Source organism: Lissotriton vulgaris, chromosome 1_1 (genome assembly GCF_964263255.1).
Source record: "Lissotriton vulgaris chromosome 1_1, aLisVul1.2, whole genome shotgun sequence".
NCBI lineage: Eukaryota > Metazoa > Chordata > Amphibia > Caudata > Salamandridae > Lissotriton > Lissotriton vulgaris.
In genome coordinates, this window is record NC_141685.1 from 645811183 (window position 1) to 645820825 (window position 9643).

The 9643-nt window shown below is 46.8% G+C and overlaps 2 pseudogenes; both read right to left on the bottom strand.

The window, feature by feature from the left end:
* Positions 1–212: 212 nt before the first annotated feature.
* Positions 213–356, bottom strand: LOC147747601 (5.8S ribosomal RNA; annotated as a pseudogene).
* A 3169-nt stretch (positions 357–3525) lies between these two features.
* On the bottom strand, positions 3526–4595 carry LOC147747602 (18S ribosomal RNA; annotated as a pseudogene).
* Between the last annotated feature and the right edge of the window lie 5048 nt (positions 4596–9643).

Genomic DNA, 9643 nt, shown 5'->3' on the forward strand with positions numbered 1-9643 from the left:
GGCACCCTCTTTTGCACAGAGGGCTCAACACAGCATATCTTTCCCTAAATCAGAGTCAAAAACCAATGAGGGCGGCATGGAAACCAGCACTGATGGCAAGTAGGGAACCTGCAGGGCAATCAGGAGTCTGACATTGGGAGGATGAAGAGAGCAGAAACACCCATCTACTGCCCAACTGCATGCTGGGAGAACCACAGGGCATTTGACATTCAATACACTCAGACAGGTGCAACCATGAAAGTAACTCAGGGGTGCAAGGTACGTTCATAGTGTTGATGATAGATGTGCTCTTGTTCACCTAATGCTATCTGCATTCTTCCTCAACATGTGAGCCAAGTGATCCACCATCAAGAGTCACAGGCAACTTTCACAATAATCGCCTACCTGCAGGTGCAGGAGAGGCAGCAGTTAGTCGGCATCAGCCATCCACTGCCCAGGCAGTGAGACAGCTCATGCTTCCCCTGAAGAAGTTAGCCTCCATAATTTAGAAATGTGTTTCCAAGTGCTCTGTGCATGAGCCTCACCCTATTGCCACAGCAGACAAGCAAGCAAGAGGCTCCCACAGCAGCAGAGGCAAGAAGCTCGACCATTGACTTTCCTGGACAGGGCCACACAAGTCTTTAAACCCTATGCTGTCCACATGGAAGCAGTCCAGTAGGTTGCCCCACCTGCACATCAGCCATCTGCCACCGACCAGGGCTGGTGGGAGCTAGGGCTCGATCGCTGCACATAGAAAGTCTCCAACTTAGGCAGCAGCCTAAGCCATGCCAGCGGGCTGGGGGTCACCGTTGCCCTGGTATGAGGTATCTAGGGGAAAAGAGCCAGGTTCTCCACACCCAGGCTTCCAGTACAGATGTGGAAGATGGATCAGCCAGGGGAAGCATCTCCTCCCACCCCTTGAAGTAGTTCATACTGGCTTTATGAGGGCACATCAAATCAACAGAGAGGAGCGGGGTTCCCACCTGGCCATGGCTCCTTCTCATCTCAGCTGCCCTTCCTACTGCAGACAGGCCCATCCTCAGTCACTTGAAACCCAGACAGGCCAGGATCAGGCTTGAGAGGGTCAGGATGCAGGTCCATCAGGGGGGTCCTAGCCCTTGAAGGCACTGCAGTTCAGTTCCTCCCAGGTGAATGATGTGTAAGCATGGGTTCCCTCTTGATAGGACTATCTCTCAACTCAAGCCCCCATGAAGGCCCGGGGCATCACCAGCCTAAGTCTCCCACATGTGGTTGAGTCTGCCTTGTGCATGGTACTCACCTAATCACGTAGCAACAACGGATCCCTCCACTGGCCAGGATGCACAAGAGGATGGTGCACCCTGTCCTACCGGTTCCATCCGGGAGATGTCTGAGGGTACAGGCTTTCACTGTCAGTCATTTGGGCTCCTCCACAGTTAATGAGCTTTCCACAGGTTCTCCAATGGAAACCTTGTTATGTCTATTACCACCTCAAGGTAGTCAAGTTTGATCGTCTTCTCAGTGCTTCACCAGAGCAAATGCCAAACCTGTCCAAGGATCTCACTAAACCTTCTAATTAGTAATAGTGATGGGGAGTTTGTACAAAGAGCAAAGACTTAATCAACGCAGGTTTATGAACCACAACACTTAATGGGGTTCAGCAGATTACCCATACCTGTTGACAGTACAAAGAAGAAGGGGTCCGAGTTACAAAATGACTAATGTATTAAAACAATTCTGTATCATACCATACAGACATTCACCACAAATACATTTGCCACAAATGTGTATGAATTTTTAAAGAAGGAATAATAATCAAGATGAAAATTGCATTTATTTGTGCAATATTGGTATTTGCGTACGTTATTCAACCTGTTGTATATCAAATATTCAGAAGACAGTACTTAAATGTAATTATAAAATCATTACATTCAGAGTGCTCTCAGTGAGAAGGGGAGGGGAAGTGCGATGGTTGTGATGGACCGGGTAAAGGTTGTGTGACTTTTTAAGGACATCACGTTAAAATCAAAACACGCCTTTACAATCGAAATGAACAAGAGGTTCCAAAGTTACATCACACATAGGTAAAATCAATCTATTCCTTTGTGTCCTATGGTGTGTTCAGATGGCGTAGTCTACGTTTCGACCCCCATGTACGCTAGGACGTTTCTAGCACAACGCGTTAAGCGCCCCACTCCACCGACATGAATGTATTGCAAAAATCTTCCCGCAGAGATCACTTTTGACGGACTGTTCCAACAGCCTCAGTCCCTCTGTATATCTAATGGCGGCATTTGTTAACCTTCCCAGAACGGCGCGCTGAGTGATTTTGAATACCAGGACTGAACCCTGACACGACAATCGACACAATGATGTCCATTCGTCAGTAAGGAACAGAGTACAAGTAAGTTCTCCACTCTCTACATTAATTATTAATTTTAGATCCATTCTGGCCTCACAGTCACACAGCCCCTTGAGACCCATTTCCCACCTATTATGTATTAACAGGATATACAGGAGCACGCCCAGGCCCACCCTCAGACGGCACAGATGACGACCGTCCATTGATGTATGTAATTCTTTTTCTTAATCAGTTCAATCACCACAATGATTGATCACCATTTCAATTTAACCCTAGCCTCCGCATTATTCTTGTAGGCTCTCCATATCACTGTCCTGATGAAGACCCCAACATGAGGCAATAATAGCCCTTCTAGCGTACATGGGGGTCGAAATGTAGACTACGCCATCTGAACACCCCACAGGACAATAAAGAATAGATTGATTTGACCTATGTGTGATGTAACTTTGGAAACTCTTGTTCATTTCGATTGTAAAGGCGTGTTTTGATTTTAACGTGATGTCCTTAAAAAGTCACACCACCTTTACCAGGTCCTTCACAACCATCGCACTTCCCCTCCCCTTCTCACTGAGAGCACTCTGAATGTAATGACTTTATAATTACATTTAAGTATTGTCTTCTGAATATTTGATATACAACAGGTTGAATAACGTACGCAAATACCAATATTGCACAAATAAATGCAATTTTCATCTTGATTATTATTCCTTCTTTAATAATTTGTACAAATTTGTGGCAAATGTATTTGTGGTGAATGTCTGTATGGTATGATACAGAATTGTTTTAATACATTAGTCATATTGTAACTCGGACCCCTTCTTCTTTGTACTGTCATATGGACCCAGGTCCTCGAGTTCTAAGGGCCCACCCCTTTATTACTCATACCCATACCAGTTGGCAAAGGGTAGACACATGCTGACCCATCCAGTATAGCACACATGCAGCCTCTGACATCTAAGGACATCACCCTGTTATTGTTCAATCTCGTGTGGCTGACCACCAACCCTTGGGGGCCACCTACAAGTTAACATAGAGAAGTTTCTTTTTATATTGGAACGGTTATGCACCATCAACTAAAGAATCTGTCAATATTTTCTGTGTCAGAGCTGTATGAGGTTTCCCATGTTGAGTCAAATTAAGCTTGAGGCTCCACACTTGGTGGTTCCCTTACATCTTTCTGTTTCAGCTTTGCATCCATACCCAGTCAGAACCAAAGACCTTGGTGTCCTGGAAAGCTACTCAGTAGAGCACTGGAATAAACCTGCTGAATCACTAGTGGACACCGTTTATGGTTGGAATTACAATAGCATCTGATCATCTTCTAAACTCCGCCTTTCATTCTTGATTAATGAACACATTCTTGACAAATGTTTTTGCTGTGGTTCGTCTTGCACCAGTCAAAGAATTTTGGCACAGTATGAATGCCCCTGCTCATCCCTCCTAACCATTCCCCCAGTTACAAAAAACAACTAAATAGAACCAGGCTCCTATTCCCTGTTAGGTGGCTGGCCTGCTTTGAACACTCTTATTTTATCAAAAAGAATGCTTCATATCTCCTGGACAGTCAGTTAAAAACATGAAGGGGTCAGACAAGCGAAAGCTTGTCCCACAATGAACCGCTAACTCAATCCAAAGATCCAACTATGAGCTTTTTTAATTAAAACAACTTTATTTTATACCATTGGAGTTGGAACTATTGCAGCTGTTTGCATCAGACTTACCCTCCAATAGATCCTTGTTAAAGGATTTAAAGTGTTCTCATTCGAATTAAAGGGCCATTAAAGAGCTCTTTATTGTTATTTTTCAACACTACCTCCCTGTAGCAAGAGTGGGTAATTTTGATGCCCACTGCCTTACTTGGATGTGGTAGCCGTTTCTGTGGCTCCCTCTCCAGAATCAAACCCTGATTCGCCATTACCCAAGGTCACCATGTTAGGCACAGAAAGTACCATTTAAAGTTGATATGGCAGGCATTCATATGTATTGTCACCGTCATGGGGACGTGCGATCAGCCCAAGATTATCTAGAGTCAACAAAGCAGACAGGTGAGTCCAGATCGGTCCCAGTCTGATAATGCTTGCATCCTGGGAGGTAAGCACGCATCAGCATGTATTAGCTCTAGAATTACCACAGTTATTCCGGAAACAGATCAAGCGATCAAAGGAACCATAACTCATTTAACAAGCCTTTTGCAGTTTCATTTTATCAGCAGTTTGTACTTGAATGCATGGCTTAATCTTTGAGACAAGCATATGTTACTGGCAGGATCAACCATGTAGCCACAACTCCTGTTTGGGAGGGGGAGCCGTGTGCCCATCCTAGACCGAGACTCACACCCCTCGGGAGCCTTCTTTTGTAGCCCCTGCTAGCTAGCTGGCAGCTGGGGGTAGGTCAATTCCCCCAGGCACAGGTAGATCTCACCAGCTTTGTGACAACAGAAGGGAGAGGTGGCCACGGAGCAACCTGAGCAAGACAAAGGGGTGCTGTGTCTCAGAGTGGGAAGGAAGGGCCACCCCACAGATGGTAATTTCAAACTTCTGCAGAAATGCACTATCAGGAAAAGGGCAATGGAAGGTGTATGGAGTCTGAACCACGAGGCAGCATCTAGGAATAGAATCACCAGACCCCATCCACTCTGGTCAGACCACGTTATAAGCTGCCAAGCTGCTTGACCTTTACTTTGCTGTATGCACTTCACAAAAGGCAGACCCTCTGGATGGACAGTTTAGAAAAGACTGAAACTCTTTGCTTGATAAAACAGCTGAAGCGGACCAAGCAGTCCACCCCTAACTGTGCCCCATCCATCCGAAGTCAGTACTGGCTAATCGAGCCCGAGTCAGCCACCCTGCACAAGGATGCCAGTTTTGCATTCCTGCCTGCTCTCTGGGAAGCAAGGCTCAGAGGAAAGAGACATTGGACAAGGCAGCCACATACTTAGGTTCCTGTGACTCACAGCACCTGGGGAGAAAGACTGGGAGGGTCTCTCATACTTCGTCCCTAATAATCCAGAGAAAAGCTAGCTTAATTTCATGCACACCAAGTGAAAGGGGCCCATTGGATCAAACACATCTGACCTCATGGAGCACTGGTTGGGTTTAGAGAGTCAAATTAAATGTCATCAGGACTCCCAGATCAGTCCGACTGTCACAATCACAGTACATGGCTGGATAAGCTGCCCCAAGCCGGCCGCCCTGTACTGGGATGTCAGCTTCATATCTCTGTCTGCTTACTGGGCAACATGGCTCAGTGAAAAAACACTCCAGACTGGATTGGAAAGGAGCTGGATACCCAGGCAGCACCTATGTGAGGGCACAAGGGGGTCCCAAGTGCTCTATACCTACTAATCCTGAGCAAGGCTATGCCCCATTTATGTGATTTAGCACACAAGGAGAGGCACAGGTTGTGCTGAAGGAAACTCATCTGACCTTCTGGAGCCCTTGCTGAGATTTAAGAGTCAAATGAGTCCACTTGGGAACTTTCAGGAAAGCCAGGATATCTGGATACCGTATAGGAATGCATGGTGTATTCCCAGGTGTCTGGACTCGAGGGACAGCCATCTGGTTGCACCAATCTTATTTTTTAGAAATTAGGCAGGAGAGGAATTATGAGGCCTGGGTTCACAAACCCTGACCTGGATATCAGGCAAGGGACTAAAAAAACTCTGACCCTGGGCCTGGTGAGTGCTTTTGAACCCATACAAGCAAAGGCAACCTCCCCATGCCTGTGGGGCCCTGTCCCGGGCACTTTTCAACACAGCAGACAGAAGAATGGAGTCCAGGGGCTTTAACCTCTGGGACAGCTGGATCTCTGACCCAGGGCCCAGTCAGAGCTTCTGAACTCAATCAATCAGATTACATTGCTGGGTTTTCATCCTTGCCTGCTCTTCAGGAAGCATGGTTTAGAGGAAAAGTCCATCAGAGAGAGCTGGGAGACTACCAGAGACGCAGGCCCCTGTCACCCCAAGATCCTACCAGCCCAGACCCTCCCACCACCTAGGGAGAAAGTCAAGAGGATCATGAGGCCCCTCATATCTTGATTCTAATAATCCAGAGGAAGGATACCTTTCTTTCTTATGATTCACACCAAGCCCATGCTGGGCTTGGAGAGTGAAATAAGCTGAACTTCCAAGTCAGCCGAACCATTATCATCACAAGGGCATGTTGAGGCTCTGACCCAGAGCCTGGTCAGAGCTTCCTATCTAAAACAAGCAGAGGGGGCACACTCAGAACTGCTGGTCCCCAACTCAGGCACTTTGCAAGACATCAGTCAGAAACCAGGTCCTGAGGTCATCAACCTGAGCCTGATGGAGCAGTACCCAGTGGAGAAGTGTGACTCACTGGTTAGAGCGGCAGACCCTGATGCAGAGATCTGACTCGGGACCAGGGTTCAATTCCCATCGCGGCAGGGTCTTGGGCTCAATGTTCGCGAACCCAATAATTCTCGCCACAGTGCCTACTCTAATCATGTGTCCCACTCTGCAACTCTGGGCAATAGCTTGCTTAATCTCCACACCGGCCCTAATCGCTAAGGATGCCTGGCTTCACCATGGGGGGCCCAGGAGTGGGCACCTCACAGGAACAGGCCTTGATGGGATCCTCAATGGTACGGCGCGGGGACACACTGGCTAGTGTAACCAGGCGTTTTATAAGCTCAGTTACTTTACTTTACTTTACTTTACTGTAATCCATGCATTTGAGGGAATGTTTCCGGCTTACTGGGACCTTGACTGGGATTCAAGCTTCAAATGAGCCCTCATTCGAACTTCCAGGGCAGCTTGTGAATCTGAACACTAAGTCATATGAAGGGAATGTTGTGTTCTGTTTTATTTATTTTAGGTACACATCATCACCAGTGTTGTTGGAATGGCTTGTAAGGCCTTAAATAGATGGGGTTTTAAAAGGGTGGCACACTCCAAATTCACTTCTGGCTCTCGAGGGGTGTCGGTCCTGGTCAGCAAACGCTACCCACTTATTATTACTGGGTGTTGGGCAGATGATCAAGGACGTTTTGCAGCGGTATCGTGCTAATGGGAGGGATGATCATACAAGCTAGTCTCTGTATATCCCACCGGCACTGCTTCAGACGGCTTTCCAGGCCCTGGGTAAAATATTTTTGACACTCCCACAAGGTGAATTATTCATAAGGTGCGACTTTAACACCTCAGTTGATGCCACCATGGATCGAAACCCCCCCCCCAGGGACACAAGTGGCATCAACCTTAAATTAGCAGAATTCACGAATGCTTTAGGTATGGTATATGTTTGGTGAGCTAGGTTTCTCTCAAGAATAGACTATGTTTTTACACTTGCAACAGTCTGGAGACATTATTAGAGGTATCACACTTGCCCAGGTGTATGTCAGACCACTCCCCTGTTCTAATTAAATACACATCTCATATCCTGGGGTGCTGGCGCATCTTTCCAATCTACCCTGGGTACCTTAAAAAACCCAAGATTGGAAAAGGCCTACTCACTGCCACAGGGCAATACTGTGCTGAAAACCAACAGTCAGTTATATCCCGACAACTTTGTGGGAGGCATATAAAACAGTATTATGGGGCCACACAATTTCATTAATCACCAGCCATAAACATGACCATAAACAACAATTAGAGATCCTGGAGCAGGGGGTAAGCGAGAAAGTGAACATCCATTGGAAATCACTGAGGCCACAGGCCATAAGGTAAACTTGGCCCAACAGGAATACAGGGCCTATGCATGGGAGGAGGCAGAGACTAGACTCACTAAGACACAGAATACTATTTATGAAGTTGGAGATAAGACGGGCAAAGTCCTAGCTTGGTTAGATAGATAAGAAAAGGCTAGCCGATGGGTGGCACAACTAAGATTAGATGATGGAAATATTGCCACAGACCCACAACAGATAGCTGATGCATTAGCGCTTCACTGCGAGATGATGTATATGCCTACAGCCACAGCCACAGTAGCCAACAATCGAGCCTTCCTCAAAGACATTCAGATGCCTACACTGACCCCTAAAGCAACTCAGGCACTAGAGGCAGATCTGACTTCAGATGAACTGCCATTAGCAATAGGTGCACTTCACACTGGAAAGGCCCTGGGACCTAAAGGTATCCCTATTGAATTTTATGAATAAGTAGAAACTAAACTTGTGTCACACCTTCTTGCCATGTATGAAGACAGCTTGGAAAGAGAATTGCCCAGGGATCAACGTCTAGCGACGATAGTGACAATACACAAGCCTGGTAAGCCACCGCAGGATTGTACATCATACCAGCCAATTTAGGTAATGAATGCGGAAGCCAAAATGCTGGCTAAAACACTAGCTGTCAGGCTGCAACTATACCTTACAACGCTGATCCACCCGGCACAAATCAGGTTTCATGCCGGGCCGCAACACAGCTCTCAACCTGAGGCAATTGTGCAGCGTCATGGCATGCATTCCTACCATTGAGGAGGACGCTGTCTTTCTCTCCTTAGATGCACGCATGGCATTCGCCTTAGTCAAATGGCCTTTCTTTTTAGCTGTCCGTAGACAACTGGGTTTTGGCCCCAGGTTTTGTACATGGGTGCAGCTGCTGTACACAAGGCCCTTGGAGAAGGTGATGGTAAATGGACGCATTTCCGCGACTTCCTCTTGGGAAGAGGGACAAGGCATTGCTGCCCTTTATAACTGCTTCTGTTCGCACTAGTGTTTGAGCTGCTGGCGGCATGGATAAGGCAGGACGCGGTCATCCATGGGCTATGGACGATGGACTGGTAAGGTCGTATCTCGCTATATGTGAATCTGAACACTAAGTCACATGAAGGGAATGTTGTGTTCTGTTTTATTTATGTGCGATGATACATGGCATCCCCTGCACGCTCCATCAACTGCCTTTTGGACATTTGTGCTGCATATGGCAGAGTCTCAAGTTTTACTATTATTTGGGCAAAATCACTCCTATATGTGCTTTGTGGCCCCCCTCTGCTGCTCCCACGGGACTGTCAAAGGAAGATTGCTGCTGAGCTGTTTAAATACATAGGCCTATATATTACACCCCAACCTACGCAGTTTATTGAGAAAAACCACATGGAGCCCCTAAATCGATTCGGCCGTGATGTTAAACATTGGCGTTCGCTATCACTGACATTGTTGGGGAGTGCTGCACTCTTTAAAATGATGCAAAACCAAATGGGATGATGGACGGAGTGTTGAACATTGCAAGCACTCATCCCCAGTCAACTGATCTGGGTTTAATCCATCATCATTCTTTAGCTCACTCCGCCACCCCAGTTCAGATATGGCCATATGCAAACCAGTCTGAGCCTGTGCCTCATGGGAACAGTCCAGCCTGAACTG